The sequence below is a fragment of the Oryctolagus cuniculus genome, chromosome 4 (assembly GCF_964237555.1).
Source record: "Oryctolagus cuniculus chromosome 4, mOryCun1.1, whole genome shotgun sequence".
In the NCBI taxonomy this organism is placed as follows: domain Eukaryota; kingdom Metazoa; phylum Chordata; class Mammalia; order Lagomorpha; family Leporidae; genus Oryctolagus; species Oryctolagus cuniculus.
The window spans coordinates 73,811,765-73,830,139 of NC_091435.1; the positions used below are offsets into that span (position 1 = coordinate 73,811,765).

Genomic DNA, 18,375 nt, shown 5'->3' on the forward strand with positions numbered 1-18,375 from the left:
CTGCTTCCTCACTCAAAATGAGATCCGTCTCTGACTTAGATATTACAGTTGTCCAATATGTGCTGAATTAAACTGCATTCCTCTCCATCCTCATTCCTAGGGTGAGAACATCAGTGGAATGAACACTCACATCTCAGCACGAGCTGCTTGGACCATGAAAACATGGCCACCTACACAAACCATTTAGTTCCCAATGAGCCATAACATCTGTGCTGGGTAAATAAACACAAAAATAGTGGTTTAGAAACAAGCACTGAGAACAGTTGTGTTTGCATTGCCTAAAAGCCCCACAGGCCCTGTATAGTTCATGATGAACATGTAGTAGGTCTTATATTTGGATGAGGCTTAGTTAGTGTAAGTTGCTTAGTGTAAATGAAAGCTTTTTTTTTTTTTTTTTTTTGACAGGCAGAGTGGACAGTGAGAGAGAGAGACAGAGAGAAAGGTCTTCCTTTTGCCGTTGGTTCACCCTCTAATGGCCGCCGCTGCAGCCGGCGCACCGCGCTGATCCTGGCAGGAGCCAGGAGCCAGGTGCTTTTCCTGGTCTCCCATGGGGTGCAGGGCCCAAGCACCTGGGCCATCCTCCACTGCACTCCCTGGCCATAGCAGAGAGCTGGCCTGGAAGAGGGGCGACCGGGACAGAATCCGGCGCCCCAACCGGGACTAGAACCCGGTGTGCCGGCGCCGCAAGGTGGAGGATTAGCCTATTGAGCCACGGCGCCGGCCCTAAATGAAAGCTTTTATAGGCATTTTAGGTCCTAACATTTTCACATATGTTGTCTCGACTGCAGGACAAATAATGCTTTATGTTCAATTAGCAAGGGACAGATTTCAATAGATGCTTCACACATTTTTCCCCTGAGAACTTAAAATTCATAAACATTATTTCCTGAACAACTTCTTTTCCTCTCTTTGGCCATCACCTACCACTTATCTGGTTATGACTCAGAAGGAAGCCTACATATGTGTTGATGTAGACTGTGTGAGTGCTCCAATTCCAATCTGAATTTATCTATCTTACCAAATGGAATGTGATGCAGGCCTTTTGTCCTCCCTCTGACTTGATATGGCAGAAAATTATACGGCAATCTTTCAGAACATGTGAATCAGAGATGTGAGTCCTCCTGACAACTGTGTGCAGGTTGAAATAATAAAGGCAAAAGAGTGGTCCACCATTCCTTCTTCTCCTTTCACTTCAAGATGCATGTTCCTTAATGCCCAAATAATATTTATGACACTCTTGTTATTTAGCTCTTTTATTACATTTACGCTAAATACATTTATAATAAATGCTACTACATTTTCATTAATTATTTAGCAAAACATCTCAACAAGATAGTGGATAATGATTAACCTCCATGTATGACATATTGTTAAGTCTTTGTCTAAATTCTCTCTCTCTCACACACACACACACACAGAGTTATATATCTAGGTCTGCATTAAAAATAAGATTTATTTCTGCAGTACATATAATACTTTTCACTCTCAAATATGTCTTTCCTTCACGCACACTTATTTGACTCATTCAGCTAAAATCAACACATATCTTTTTAAATCCACAGTGGTGTATGCTGAAGATCATATCTCTTCAAAAGATTAATTAATACAGCCATGGCTAATTATCTGTATCTGTTTATATGAGCAGGGCTATTATGCACAGTGAACATCACAAAGATAATCAGTTTTTTAGCCTCTCAGCACAGGTCAGGATAAAACCTTATTATCCTTCCAAAATAGGAACACTGGCCATCACTAGAGAGTGAAATGACTACTGGTTTAGTCTGGCAAATGTTGTTTCACAGTATGGTCTTAAAAAGTGTCTAGCAAATGAGTTCAAGGAGACACAGAGAGATAGAGGGATAAATGAATCAGAATCACTAAGGGCTAGAGTTTCCCTTAGACCAGATCATCCATCCTACGATAGTCTGAAGCAGAGAAACATCAGAATGACCTGAGAAGACACTGGAAGAAGCTCTTCACTGCAGTGAACAAGAGGCAACTTGGAATGCTGTCTGTGCATTTCTGTTTGTCTATGTGGATGCATATGTGGCTGGAGAAAGAATTTCGGTTTTAGGACACAGCCTTCGTTCTGAACTTTAGGGCATAGATGTGCTCAGGAAAATTATTATCTGAAATTTATATCCCTACCCTGAAATCAGCATTTTAATCTATATACACGAATGGTAAACTTCACCTGTCCTTTCTTCTTTCAGAAATGCTTGTGGGCATGATGTTGAGGGGAGCATTGTGGGAAGGGTAGACAAACTAAACGTTCATCAGAGATTGTTCTGAGTTGATGAGAGGGGTGGCTAAATGCTTAAACTATCTAGTTTACGTCAACCCTCATTTCAAAGTTCTTTAAGTCTCTGAAAGGTCAATGTGTATACTGCAATCTATCATCGGAGAGTCCATCAACCATGTCCAGCCACTGGCTCCCCAATGTCTGTTCCTCTACGCCTTCAGTCTGAGATGCTCGCAGGCCATGTCATTGTGAGACCCACGCTTCCTCTCCAGAAACATCCCACTTGCCTTGCCTTATTCAAGCCCTTGCTCTATTCTATTTCAGTTCCTCTTGCTGCTCCCCTCACTAGAGAAGTCTTTCATCTCCCCATTCACCCTACACATTCTTTATTAGCCAGTTAGGCAGCACGCTGTCTCTGGGGATGTCTCCAGGGATTCCTGTTCCCCTCTGTGAATTCCATGTCCAACTTCCTTTTTTCACTTTTATAGAAGGTACCATTGCTTGTTTTGTTTATGTCCCCTATATCCCTTTAGTCACAAAGGATATATTTAAGATTTTTTACTTTCCTCCAGTACCATCTATAAATGTAAGTATAAAATTATATTCAAGTAGTTTTCTTGAAAGTCCTGTGTACCAATACCATTAGAACCCCCTGAAGAGTCTGAGCACTAGGCACACTGCCTAGACTTGCTGGGCTGGAATCCTTATTACCGAGCGAGCAGGAGTCAGATGTGTGCCCTGCAGTTTGAAATCAATTGGTTCAGATACATGTTTCCCTGAAGCAGCCCTAGCACAAGCATTTTCAAGGCATTTGTAAAAATTATACATTCCAGAGCTGTGTCAGGTCTTCTGAAGGAGAATCCCAAGAGCCTTGGCCTGGGAATATGTTTATTTTTCATAAGCCCTCTCCCCTCTCCACCCCTGCCTAGCAGAACACAACCATTAGGCAAGGCAGTGGAATGTTCTCCAAACTGGCAGCACTTCCCTAAAGAGATGAGCACATTTTACAAAATATTAATTATAATCACTTTTCTGACTTAGAACATTGTTTGAGATGTGTAAATCAAAGAATAATGTATTCATTTCCTAAATGATCTCCTCATGATTGAGTTAATAGCCTTGAAGTTAACCTGGAATAGCAAAAAAATAATGAGATTTGTAGTCACCTGTCCTAACTGTGACATTTATGGGTTGGTGGACTTGAGGAAATCACTGGGTGTCTAGGAGAGCCATTTTCTCTTTTCAAAAAAAGCGAGGATTCTGACTCCTAACTTGAAGCTACTAAGTATGAAGCAGAGTATAGTCTGAGCCACCGTTCCTGATTTATTCTTACCCCTAAATTCAGCAAAATGGAGAAATGCAGAAAATGCATGAGGCTGGCAGTAGGAACCCCGGTCTGGATCCTAGTTCCTCTCTGCACTGGCAGAGAAGAGACTTGTCCCCTTCACCAGGCCACCTACTTGATCTGCAGTACACATGGAGTCTGCTCTACAGACCTGACTTCCACACTGGACCAATGAGAACAGCAAGCAAGAATATTTCACTTCTTTCCAACCCTCCTCAATTGTAAAAAATAAACCAAGAATAAACAAACAAAAAGAATGAGAAAGCAGCACTTATAAATGCTATGTGCCTTTATTAACAAAGTATTATATCTGCAGTGAGAAGTGGATGGGATGAATATTTTATAATCTCTCAGTTCACTGTTTACACGTGTTTTGCTGAAAATAACATTAAAAAATAACCATCATGAATGTTCACAGAGCAGAAACTTGGAAAGGTAAAATCAGAAACCATCCAAGGAAAATCACTGCTGCTGTTTTTTAAATATGTACTTTTTTTCCCTTGAAAGTATACTTCAGTTTTTTAAGTGGTATGGTTTTATAAAGTGCTTTCCTCCTAATGTTACTTCATGAGCACTTACACATTTTTTCAAATGTTTTTGGAAAATTACAGGTAGTAACTAATTTTTTTTTACTGTAACAGTTCTATTATTTTAAGATTTATTTATTTGAAACATATTTATAAAGGGAGAGGGACTTGGAAAGGAAGAGAAAGAAAGAGGGAAAGATCTTCCATCTGCTGGTTCTCTCCCTACAGTGGCAGCAGCCAGGGCTGAGCCAGGAGCCAGGAGCCAGGAGCCAGGCCGAAGCTAGGAGCCAGGCGCTTCATAAGCATCTCCCACATGAGTAGCAGGGACCTAAACACTTGGGCCACTTTCAGCTATTTCCTCAGACCATTAGCCGTGAGCAGCCAGACATGACCCAGTGCCCATCTGGAGTGCCAGCACTGCAGACAGCAGCTTTACCCATTATGCCACAATGGTCCATTCTTTTTAGATGCTCTTCTGTTCCTGGACACTTATTTTTGCTCTGCTTTGCTATTAAAAGGAGTTCTAGAATGCTTTTATGTGTAAGTATTGGATGACATCTTTAATTTATATAAACATTTCTAGAATTGAGATTACTGGGTCCAAGTGGACAATGTTTTTTTTAAAGCTTGTGATAAGTATCTTCTAATTACTTCCCCCAAATGTTGCTAACTTGAACTCCAACACAGTCCCTCCTACCAAGAAGGAATCCTATTATATTTAACACCAAAGTATGAACAGTTTTGTTTAGCAGACCCTGAAGGAACTTTAATGGTTTAAGCTTATGTTTTCATTAGCATGAAACTGACTCTTTCATTCATCTGTTGTCCACTTTGTTTTTTATGTGTATTCTCTTTGTTACTCTTTCAGAAATGGAAAACCACTTTTTTTTTCTTTTTTAAAAGATGTATGTATGTATGTATGTATGCATGCATGCACCCCCCCCCCTCTGTCTCTCTCTCTCTCTCTCTCTCTCTTTGAAATACAGAGTTAGAAAGAAAGATCTTCAATCTGCTGGTTCACTCCTTAAATGGCTGCAGTGGCTGGAGCTGGGACAGGCTGAAGCCAAGAGCCTGGAGCTTCTTCCAGGTCTCCTGTGTGGGTGCAGGGGCCCAAGCACTTGGACTATTTTCTGCTGCTTTCACAAGCACATTAGCAGGGAGCTGGATTGGAAGTGGAGCACTGGGGACTCAAACCGACATCCTTATGGGATTCCAGCACCACACTCTGTGGCTTTACCTGCTATGCCATAGCACCAGCCCCAAGGCAGTGTTTTTTAAGTGACATAGTCATAGTGTATATTTTGAGAATAAATCCTCTGCTATCTTAGATATGTTTTTACCATGTTGATATTTGCTCTTAAATATTGTTTAGTTTTAAATATTAGTGTTCATTTAGATAGGCAAATTTTTCTTTTCCTGAAAATTGTTTTTCAACACTTTATTATGAAAAATTTCAAATACTCATTAAAGTTGAAAGTATATAATGGGGGCCAGCGCCGTGGCATATTAGGTTAATCCTCCACCTGCAGCACCAGCATCCCATATGTGTGCCGGTTCTAGCCCCATTTGTTCCTCTTCCAGTCCAGCTCCCTGCAGTGGCCTGGGAGGGCAGTGGAGGATGGCCCAAGTGCTTGGGCCCCTGCACCTGCATGGGAGATCAGGAAGAAGTACCTGGCTCTTGGCTTCGGACTGGCACAGCTCCGGCTGTGGTGGCCATTTGGGGAGTGAACCAATGAAGGAAGACCTTTCTCTCTGGTTCTCCCTTTCACTATCTGTAACTCTACCTGTCAAATAAATAAATAAAATCTTAAAAGTAAGTATATAATGAAGAGCTGATATCTAAGACTCAAACATCCTACAATATTTTATTAGATTGTCTATATAATATTTCTAATTATATGCTTGACATTACTTTTATATTTGCTTAGTCAATGAATTTTTATGTAATCTCACTTCTAGGAATTTTTCTATGGATTTAATTGCTAAATGTAATCTCCATAAAAATTTCTTTGTCCTGCTTTCCAGTGTATCCAAACATATAGAAAAGGAACTTTTACAGTTTACTAAGCACCAATTAACTGTTGGATAAATGACTTTTCTCAGTGAGAGGAAATTTTTCCTCCTCTAGAATGATAAAGCTGACTTTCAGTGTGTTGAGTTCCATAAAATTTAAAATTTGTTTGGTTCTAAGCAGCATAGTATAATCTAGAGCCAGCATGATATAGCTACCTATCTAATCAGTGTGCAAATTAAAAAAATATTTATTTATTTGAAAGGCAGAGGGAGAAAGAGAGAAATCTTTCATCCATGTGCTCACTCCCCAAATGGCCACAACAGCCAGGGTGGGGCCAGGGCAATGCCAAGGACCAGAAACTCAATTTGAGAAAGTATGCCTTAAGATATTAGAAGTATCACGTTGTGTTTTTATGTGCAAACAAGCGAAAAAAAAAATCCTATCACTAAATTGTGACGACTTCTGGAAAATGGTTTGCGTCACCTAATGACGGCCTGTACCTAGAAGGGAATTAGAATTCAAAACATTTTCATTCCCTTGCAGAATATAATGAGCTAATATTGAAATGCCTATGAAAGACAGAAGAACAAAAGGAAATATTGCAGTCTAAAGTGTCCGAGAAAAAAAAAAAAAGTGAAAGGTGTGCTGTGGGTTGCAGAATTTGCCTCACTGAGCAGGGAACAGAAAAATGATGCTTGGTATATTAAAGCGGGGAAAAGTAGATCATGAAAACTCCTGAGTTCAGAGTAACTGGGTGTGCAGAAATGTAGAAATGAGCTAATTACTGTCTGTCTTGTGCTTTTACTGAGAATAGAAGAAACTCAGTAGTTCCTACATTTACTAACAAAGAACACCTGTATTTTCCCATTCCTTGGGTGTCTTGCAGTCCAGAAACTGTGAGGTCACCTTCAGAATCACTTGGGAAGCTTGAAAAAGACACCTGTGTCCCAAATTCTATCCCAAGCCAGTGAAATGAGAATTTCTCATGGTTGGGCGTGGTTGATGGACTAGAAGCCTTGATATTTAATTTCCCCAAGTCATCGTGGTGTACAGTCAGGAATGCAAAAACAGAAGGAAAGAAAGATAGCAAAGAAGACAATATGAATCAAATTCTGCAAAGTCTAAATTCTTTTCGAGAGTCTTGCTATTACACAATTGCCATCTGAAAGCAGCACAGAGAAGAAAACACCTTCCAGTAACTTCAGAGTTCAGCTAACCCTCACCAAAATGTCAGTACAAGCCATGGTTTTTGTGGAAAAGGCTAAAGGAAGCATTTATCAGGAGTGGTATTTTCCATTGTATTTAGGGTACTGTATAAGTTAAGCTAATATAATTTGAATAAATTTCTTTTTCCAAGGAGCAAAAAGTAGCACCTTACCCCATACCCTCACACAGGCTCTGGGTACATTAGTTCCTAACTTTGCTGCTTTCAATGTTCTGAGGTGAAAGTAAAATGAACTACTTGGAGCTTGCACTGATAGAACTGACTTTCTAAATGCAGCACATTTTTCATGAGCACTTTACTAACGTTAGCTCATTTGCTACTTTGAGACAGATGTATTAGCTCTACTTTACAGAAAAGTAAACTGTTCTAATAAACAGAGCTGGCATAAAACTAGAGCTGCCTGAAACTGAAGCCTGGTGCTCTTATCATCACTATTTCCAACACTCTCAATCATTGATCAATTCTTGACATTTAGAACATTTCTAATTTCTAACCATCATTAGACTTTGGAACAGAAACTCAGAAGTGAGTTGTTATAGAGTATGAGCATTGTTATGGTAGGTCTTGCTTTTTTAAAAAATATTATTTGAAAAGTACACACACACGCAGAGAGAGAGAGGGGTGGGGGCATACACAACAGTTCCACTGGTGGGTTTGCTCCTCAAGTGTCTAAAATGGTTAGGATAGATGCTAGGGACATAATTCAGGTCACTCACATGGGGGCAAGAATCCAGTTACTTGAACCATCACCACTGCCTCCTATGGTGTTCATTAGTGTCAGGAATCAGAGCCAGGACTGAACTTAGATACTCTAATAAGAGAAGTGAGCATTTAACTGCAAGGCTAAATGTGTAGCTTTTCTATATTGCCAAGTTGGTCATTAAGTGGGTGGCATAAATTTATAATAACTTCAAAAATTTATAACAAATATGAAATAATTATTTCAAATTTAAATAATATTTTATCTTATTTTAGAAATTATATTTGATTACAGGTAAAGAAGGGCATTTAAATTTTGTATGTTAATTTATCTATTTGCCTATTACAGTCTTCATACATATACTTGGATATTTTGTATTTGACAGGTGGAAATAAGGAGAGAAAGAGAGAGAGAGAGAGAGAGAGAGAGAAATAAGGACAGAGTTACCATCCACTGGCTCACTCCCCAAATATATGCAATAGATAGGCCTGAGCCAGGCCTAACTCAGGAACCAAAATCTGAATCTGGACCTCCCTGTGGGAGGAATGAGCTATCACCTGTTGCCTTCTAGGGTACACATTAGCCGGAAGCTGGAATTTGGAGTGGAGTTGGGACTCAAACCTAGGTATCTGATATGTGATGCAGATATACCAAGCAGCTACTTAACCATCTTCCACTTGATATTTCTTTGTGCAGTTTTTCTACAACTGTAATAAATATTTTGGGGCAACATGTTTAAAAATCTGTTCCTTCGGCCAGACAATAAGGCCCTTGAGGGCAGGTGTCACACCTGTCTGCTTCCTTGTTGTGTGTTAGCTGTACTAAAGTCATATACAAACAGAAAGACACATTACTTTCCACATTTCTGAAGGAATGTAAGTTGAATTTTTTTATGCTGTTGACTTTTTGTTTGGTTTGGTGTAAAGCAATACCAAGGTTATTCACGGCCTATCACAAAGTAATCCATCAATAAACAAAGTTGGTGCCAAGGAGACATAGAAAAAAATGCCCATCTGAAAGGGATGGGAATAATATGGGAAACTTTCTCAAAAAGGTGAGATCTCTTGACAAAAGCTTTTGAAAGGAAGGAAAGAGTTTTGTAGAATCCTCTCCATGGAGGGCTCTACTGACAACCTTTTGCGGGTGGCAATGGAACCAAGTTGAACAACCTGTACCCTGTAGGCTACAATGAACTTCTAATTAGTTCAATTAACATGATGGCTTTAATTTACAAAACAGCTAATGGTTTAGAAACTGCTTTCTTTGAAATCACTTCTCTAGGATATTAAACAACCATGAAGAGCCACTACAGCACTCCTGGAGTGGCTAAATACTGTATTTACTCATTGCATTTCCTGCCCCTTCCCTCTTCACAACATTAAAGAAAAAACAGAAGGTATTTCTCCTCCAAATAACTCCCTCTGGCATGCTGCCTTTGTTAGGACAATAACAGCCAAGAGCAGATCTGAGGTGACTCCTCAGTATGCAGACCAGTCTGGAGAATCTCCAACTGGTGGTCCTGTATGCCGAGGTCAATGTTCCAAAATACTTGAGCTTTTGTCCTTTTCTGCAGAAGTAAACATTATTATTATTTTTAAAATCCTAAAGGACACTATGATGTGTGTCTGAGGCAAACTGTTCTTGTCACATCCTGCTGTTCCCATGAGCTGAGAAGCATTGCAATAAATTGCCCGTTGTCACTAGCCATGGAAAGTCTGATTAGCTCTCTAGCAATCTAATCTCTCGAAATAGCCCTTTCCTGACTATCTCAGCACCCTCTCTTGGAAACAGCATGCTTGCTGCTCTGTGCAGACTCTACTGTGAAGTTTTTCAACCAATTCCTGTGGGATTCTGATGGTTTTGAATAAGTAAAGGAATCAAAGACTTTCAGAAAGAACTATTGAGCCTGATAGGGGCATATTGATTTACGAAGCTATTATCTTAAGTATGAAAGCTGCTTGACATTTAGAAACTAGGCTAGATTGCCTTTCTTTGCTATCCTCCTTCCTTTCTTCCTTTGCCCTTAGTGCAAATGTGGGACAAGTTCATGTAAATAAAATGGGAGCATGACTGGGAACCACCACCAAGAATTTCAGTAATCCGGTACAGTATTTTTCTATAGTAGTGATTAATAAGCCACACATATTTCTCAATGTGCACAATTACATTTGACACCAGGTTAATTCACTTTTTCTAAAATAACTATTAAAAATAAATTTTAATTCTTTTGAGCTTCACTGTCTAATACAGTAGCTTCCACTCACAGTGAGATGTGGCTATTTAGTACTTGAAATGTGACTAGCCCAAATAGAGTTTGCTGTAAGTATAAAATACATACTGAGTTTTGTTGACTTATTGTGAAAAAACATAAAATATCTCATTAATATTTTATGTTGATAGACATTGACATGGTTATATGCATTGCTAAATAAAATGTAACATTAATTTCATCTATTTATTTTTTCTTCTTTAAAAATGTGGCCACTAGGAAATATTAAATAGCCCATGTGACTTGCATTATACTTATATTAGAAAGCACGAGATGGAAATAAGGGCTTCTACACTCTTGGAGTTCGCCTGTGGGACATAGGATGGTCACAATGAAGTTCTATCAGTTGTCCTCCGCAAACTCTAGACACAACAGTGGAGTACAATGTGAGTGGGTCAGGAGGTCCATATTTGCTAGTCAGTTGGGTGCAAAGACACCTGCAGGAGCAGACTACAGGCTGAAGAAGTAGGCTTAGGGTGCATCACCTCAACCACAACAAGCATTTGAGACTCCAGGGGCAAGATGATGCGGCCAGAGTCTGAGCCCTGACTCTTCATCTTTAATCTGCACATTTTAAGCAACAACACTTTTAGCTGGAACTTCAAGCAGAAACTTGGATAGTGTTTTCAGAATTTTTAAAAGCAAAAATCTCTGATACTGATTAATGTATGCAAGCATACTTGAATATGGATTTAGTTTTATTTGACAAACTGTGCCTTTGAGCAAACAAATGCTTAATTTATATTTTAGCAAAGAATGTTCCTCATGTAGCTGAATCAGGACAATTATTGCTTAAAATGCAGATTTCAACCCCCACCATGCCCCCACCAACAATAATGATAATTTAGTAGGCCCGGACAAGGAAACAGCAATCTGACTTTCAAAATAACTGAATCACCACAGGAAGCTATAGTTTTTGTTTTTTAATTATTCTATTTTAAATAAGAACATGATAAGTCAAACACCTGCCTATCATTACATATATTTAGAAGCAAGGGACCAGGGGCACTTAAATTCGCTACTGGCTGCTAGTGAGGATCTGAACACAATACAAAGAAACAGTTTTTCAAAAAATCTTAAAAATGTACCAGGGTTATTAATTACATTTCTAAAGTTGATTAATAAAAGTAAGTCCTTAATGCACAGTCTTACTCCCTTGTGTTAGATTATAAATCCTAAAATATGAAATTCCCCATTATTTCATGCAATTATAATTTGACAAGACTGCAAAGAAAGGAAAGATTAGAAAGATTGAATTTGGTGGGGGAGGGTCCCAAGAATCAGCCAGTCCTTGGAAACAAGAGGGCCCTCAGGAAGTTCATGTAACATGTATATTACACGAAACAATGCATGGCTTTCAAAAGCTTTTTGCATCAAGATAAATATTTTTATTCTATTTTCCATAAACTTTCTGAAGTCCCTTCAAACATTCCACAGGAATTTCTGAAATTATACTGTATTCATTCCCACTCATATCTACCCACAGATAAACTGAGAACAAAGAGAGATCACAAAAATCAGTGGTTAGTTGAAGCTATCAATGAGCTACCTCAGACAGGAACACATATCATAAGTATCAAGACAAATCAGAGTGTTAACCTAGAGTCACGCCATGTGTCACGAAGGGAACATAAAAGGGCATCATTTTTTCGAAAGCCTGGATTCTGTTTGGGGTCATCCACTAACAGTGATGGGGCATCTGTTTCCTTATCCGAGAATGAAGGCTGTAGACAAGATGATACGGACACATCCGCTCGGCTCTAACAATCGGTTTTTTCACCCACACTTGGCCGGCTGTAGAGCTGTCAGGATGGAAGACTAGCATTCTCACCAGATTGTGTGGGCTTGGTTTAAGGATCTCAAAGGCTGTGCATGCTCTCCTTCTGGGATAACAAGAGACACTGCTGGGCGTGTACACCGGCAGAAGCATGAGATTTCAACGATGGATGCCACAGTGGCTGCAGGCTAAGGTGGGATTGTGGGTCTTGGAAAGAGGCGTCCAAGGAGCTGAGCTGTGACTTAGGATGCAGCAGTTGGGTGACAGTGCCTGAGTCAGGGCACCTGAATGAGGGGAGAGCCTTGGGGGCAGAATCCCTCCCTGGAATCACACAAGGCAGACACCCCTCATGAGCACCCACACTTACACATCAGAGAAAAATGAAGACGCATGTGGTGGAAATGACAAAACTCATGTTTCCTTGGGATAACGGCTTTTACTTAAAAAAATTTTTCCAAAAGAAAACATGAGGAGCGCTGACCAACCCAGCTGTCTTTTGAGCCAACAAAAGATTGCAAGGAGGTCAGTGAAGACAGAAAAGTCAGAGGGTGGGCGATTGTCTCCACAGGAATTGTGCAAAACATGAGATGAATAAAGGACCATGGCCAAGAATCCTCAGTCTGTCAACTCCTCGTTATTTTGCCGCACTGTTTTCCCCTCCACTTGCCTAGATTCACAATAAAAGATTTGGCTTATATGGTAGTTCCGCCAGACACAAAGGCAAGAACCAATGAAGCAGGAGAATGTTTAATGAATCTTAGAGCACACAGGGTCAAGTTCCCGGATGTTGAGTGTTGCATTTCTGGAACTCCTTAGTATTTTTATCAATTTAACTACCTTGGGTGGACTCCCAAGTTCTTGGTACTCTTTACCACATAACAATAGAAGCATGAAAAGTGTGCATGTTCTCAAGAAGCTTATAATTCATACATACAACTGTTGTCTGAAGGCGTCTTGGGAAAACTCTTTTTTCTCATGTTTATTTTCAACAATAGTTTTATTATAATAGGTGTCTTATATAGGGCTTAGTGTATTTTAAGCATTTTCCAAGTGTTTCACACATATTTATTTATCAATCCTTCTTATCACTAAATATTGCTGTTGTTATATTGCAAATAAGAAATAAAACACCAAGAGGTTATATGATTTGCCCAGAGTCACACAGAGCTTGAGTAAACCACGCTGCAAATTGCACTTAATGCAAGAAAACCCAAAAGTGCATGATGATGCTTTAGAACATGGGCCTGGATTTAAAGAAAGACAATGGCTTTGAAAAGAGAAGACTGAGTTAAAATAAAAATTCAGCCACATACATGCTTCCTGGGCAAGTTACCTAATCTGTTTAAGACTAGAAGTTTTGTCTTCTGTGAAAATGGAGCCAACACTTACAAAGGTTATGTGAGGGTCAAATATATGAGAGATACCTGGCATGTAGTAACCTTTCAAAGATCGCTGCTGACATTATTATTAATACTAGTTAACTGCAAAAACACTCCCTAAACTGTTAGTCCCTATTGCACTGGAGTTCCACCATTTCCCAACTCCCTGTGAGTTTTTCTTCTTCCCTCTTGTGTAGCAGGGCTGCACAGAACCCACTGACATACAGGGAGATGAAGTACTTGGGATAGGGAATAAGCAATAAGAAGGACCATGCCAGGCCCAGCATATGTGTGAGATACCCAGGACAAGCTCTGTTCATTGCATGGAAGAATGGCTGGTTAAGTTAATCCCAGGGTTGCATTCTCAGTAATGATACATCTCAGGCCATCGATCCATGGCTTTAGTTTCAAGCTTATTTAAGCAGGAGCTATAAAAAGCAGAGCATCACAGACATGCAATATGGAATTAAACCTCACACTGTCACCCCTCTAATTCTCTCAGTTACCTATTTGTCCTGATTTTAAAAAGCAAAATTCAATAAAGAAACAGATTATGGAATTTTTTTCTAGGGTTATAATTTTCCACAGAATGATATAAATGATTCGATGTAGCATTGCTTTCTTGCAAGTAAGTTGTTTTCCAGACTCACGTGCCCCACACAGAAATCAACATTGGACCTTGAGGCAATCCATTGTGGTATTATGGCTGCTGTGAGTTTTCTAGAAACTGTAAAATGCACTTTTGCAAAAAGGAGGGATGGTTTTAGTTTACTTATGTCAACAAGCAGTATGATTAAATGTAGCAGACCTGTGAGATGTGAGGGGAATTCACAATAGATTTTTCTATAAGATGCAAAAGAAAACCAAGGCTACTTTAGCCACAAAAGCATCTGTGTTGCTTTTTTCCCTTCCTATTGATGACAGAGTTGGCAAGAATGTGATGTGTGTCTCGGAAGCCAGAAAAGAACTGGGGACCCTGTGCTGGGCCGGGTAAGGGTAAAAGAACCTGATTCTACCCTTTTCACTGCTACCTTAGACAGTCCAGGAGCTTTCATGCAACTAATTTAAACTCAAGGAGCTCCATTTTCTTCTTTGGTGGGTGGTGGGGGAACTAGCATAATATTTGCCCCTAAATGTTATCTTATTCCTTGAATGGAAAAAATATGATTTGTATAATAAACAGTAAGATTAATGTCATTTTAAAATATACTTGAAAGAAAAAAAAATCAAATATTTGAGCCTCATGTAAATTTGTTCCTTGAGCCCCACATGATAGGACTAAGTTCTTAGTAAATAAAAGTAGGATGGTTGGTGATTTGCATAAATACTCCCAAGGGTAGGGTACCAGAAATACAACATATCAAGCTGCATTTCCCAGGGCCTGGGCAGTATCAGTTCCTAGAATGCTTGCTTGTTACTCATAATTCTTATATGGCTTCTTTGGGGTTTAGCTGTCTACATTATAAGCTACGCATATTTTAAAGGGCTTTACAGGAGGCACGAGGATTGGCTTCTGTCTCTGCATTTGCATTTAATGTCCTAACATTTCTTAGGCTGGAAATGGTCTGAGAAGTCTCTGTGGGACTCTATTCCTCAATTTTTAAATTATCAAACTTATCTTCAGCCAACTCTCACTCATACCTTCCTTCAGGCAAGTTCACAACATACACACATATGTTACAGAGGCTGTTTTTTTTCCCTTTCAAGTCTCATTTTATGAGCCAATACAGTTGTTTTTCAAAGAAAAAAAATTCTTTGTTTCCATGGTTTTGACAGAAACAAATGTTTTCTTTGGGGCTGATCAGACAGTCAAATATTTTCAAGTTTTCTTATGTGTCTTTCCATTGGGGGGAGCACCCCCTGGTGGAAAACCATGAAAATGTTTGCATGTGTTTTGACTGTTTCGTTCAACAGACAGATGTGTTTTCAAAATATTATTTTTACACAAAACATACTCAGAACAATTTTTTCCAGTGTTAATGTTTTAGAAAATGCTGGCTTCTTTCTAATCAGCACCACAAAATACAGAATGTGCTCCTATTTTTAACCTTCACATTGACGCAGTCTGAGATGTGGCTGCAACCTCTGGGTCAGAACCGAGCAGGAAAGGATGCTGTGGCCTTGCGGTCTAATACACGGAAAGAGGACCACCACTGTCTCTCTCTCAGGTCTTCACTTCTTCCCATTTCTTCCTGCTACTACTAACACAACTCTACTCTTCAGAGGGCCTGATGGGGTGAGATAATAAGCAATTGCTATGATGGGATCCAGTTATGTAATGAATGAGGTATACCCTTTCCAAACAAAAGTCCCTGTTTCAGCAAGTTGGGTGAGATGAACAAAAATGGGGTTTGTTGAGAAATCTTCCTGGTCCTGCACTTCCCTCAGATTACAAACTTAAGTCTGGACAGATGTGTCAGATTAATCAATGAGCTCCCAATCACTTCATCTTATACGGAAAGGAGTCGTGTCCACAGTGACTGGAAAGAACAAGTCACTATTGCTTACCTGATACCATTATGGGTTAATTCTCATGTTGAAGCCATGGTACCTAATTCCCAGTACCTCAGAATGTGACTTTTTTTTTTTGTAAATAGGGTTGTTGCATGTATAATCAGTTCAGATGAGGTCCTAGTGGAGTGTGGTGGGTCTCTAATCCAGGACTACTGATATCCTAATAAGGAGGGGAAGTTTGGACACAGGTACAGTGAGAACACCAGGTAACCATGAAGGTAGAGATTGGGGTGATAAGTCTATAAGTCAAAGAACACAAAAAATTGAGAACAAATCACCAGAAACTTGGGAGAGAAACAAGGAACAGATTCTTCATCACAGTCCTCAGAAGGAATCAATCTTTTCAACACCTGGGTTTGGACTTGCAGCCTCCAGGATGGAAATCATGGTTCTATCATTGAAGTCATCCAGTTTGTGGTACTTTGTACAATTGTCCTTGCAGTCTTATCATCCTCTGAATTCAAGTAGTGTTGGCCTTCCCCCTGTAGTCTTTCTGATTAGAGACCAGTTTGAAGAGGACAACTGTTTCTAATGGTCCCCTGGCCATCTAGCCTCAAAAGTCTTCAAAACAGAAATGGAAGTCAGACGGTACACTGGGTTGAGTGCTGGGTAATATGGCCAACCTCCCAATTCCCAAGAAGTTCTGTCTTAATATAAAGGCTTAGCATTAACTACTTTCACTGTCAGTGTGCAGAACCAAAATGTAAGGCAAAATAGTAATAAGATCTCAAGCCTCTCTCTCCACATTCTGTGTTCCTAATGTGGTTATTCTAGCATGCAAACAGAACAAAAGAGAAATTGATGGCTATAGAATACCTGTGCTAGTTGAGGTTTTCTTGAAAACTTTTATCTATCATCAATATAGCCAGTCAACAGAACTGGTCTTTTTATTTCTGCTACACTAGATCATGATCTACACATACAAGGTCATGACACAAACGCAAACACACACATCTTCAAAAATGCATGGGTGATATGCATTACCTTTTTATTCCATTTTTCCATGAATTTTTGCAGTCTCCTCTTACGTGAGCAAGGACATTAGAGCTTGAAAAATATTTTTCTTTGCACTGTACTTGGTAAACCTCACTGAAACCCTAAGAGATGCACATTCTTGCATTAGCATTGCTGCTTTAGGATTAGTTCAAAGGTAATCTAAAAAAGCTTTGGAGTGTATTTCAAGCCTATGATTCTCCAGAGATGGCATTGTGTGGAAGAGTGCTACTCCAAGAGGAACTTCCAACCTTTCAAAGTTGGTCCCCTTCCCCCTTTATTTTTATCTTCCTTTCAGTTAAACTGCTGGCTAATGAAACCTCAGTCTCACTATCATCATTCACACAACCATGCAGATTCCACTCGCATTTTTCATCATGCATGCTGTTTTAAGCAGCCCTCACAAAGAAAGAAAAATAATGCTATGCTGTTTCCTATTTTTTTTAATGAAACAAATAGCAAGGAGAGAGAACCATCTAATAAGCCTCCAGTTTCTATTCTAGCAAAATGCTGAGCTTCTTGATTAAGGTGTCATCCCTCCTCTTAGTTTATATTTATTATTTTTGTAGGGTTTTTTTCCTCTTTAGTGTTTGTTTATCTTTTCCAATTTTTTAAAAGTCATGAATCATCGTTTGATTTACAACCTCGCTCAGGGGAGATAGGCAACTCTAATGAAGGAGCAGCCGGCAAGTGTAATTAATCCCCGCCAGACACTTTGCCACATGAGCGTGCCAGGATACTGGGTTAGGGAAGAGTGAAGAGGGAGCAATCTGCAGAAAGCAATGCAGCCACTGAAATCAGGGATGTGAAGGTGGAGGGTGCAAAGGGTGGTCACACCACTGGCCATGCCCAGCAGACCAGGAGTACAGGAAGGTGAGAGGAGTGAGGGGCACAGAGCTCCGTGAGAAAGGCCAGGCAAGCAGTGCAAGGGAGATGAGGAGACTGCGGAGATGGAGGCGCTGCGTGTGGCTGATGGATCACTCCCATTTAAAACACAAAAATACGGCAGCATGCCAGAGCAGTTCGGGCCAGTTTCATTAAAACTCTTCATTCATCATACCGAAATGAGGCAGTATTTGTGACTGTACTGGTGCTGCCCATGTACCAAAGTGACTCCAGTACTAAGTGGGGCTTCAGGGAGGCCAGAGCAGCAGGTGGGAGGGACACTACAGCGGGGCTGTGGCCAGTATTTTTTGGTCCTGTTCCTTTTCTCCACCTCAGCTCCATACTCAATGGTTCTTAGGCAAGTGCATAAAGTCCTAAAACTCCCCAATAGGGCAGAGCTGGGAACCTGAATTCCACTTCCAAGCTACTCCCCTGGGACAAAACAATCAGAATTATCAGCCTGGCTTCTCAGTGGGGATGGCAAGAGTAAACAGCCGTATTTTCA

At 39.9% G+C, this 18,375-nt stretch overlaps 2 long non-coding RNA genes across 3 annotated transcripts in view; both read right to left on the reverse strand.

Annotated features, from left to right (window-relative positions):
* The window catches only part of LOC138849286 (uncharacterized), a 391,413-nt gene that overhangs the window by 259,890 nt on the left and 113,148 nt on the right, over nt 1-18,375 (reverse strand). The gene's annotated exons all lie outside the window — the stretch shown is intronic.
* The window catches only part of LOC127493979 (uncharacterized), a 143,535-nt gene that overhangs the window by 82,620 nt on the left and 42,540 nt on the right, over nt 1-18,375 (reverse strand). For both annotated transcript variants that reach the window (XR_007924659.2, XR_011387895.1), the window contains exon 1: nt 1-18,375. This exon is cut by the window's right edge and continues 42,540 nt beyond it. This is a non-coding gene — a long non-coding RNA (uncharacterized lncRNA).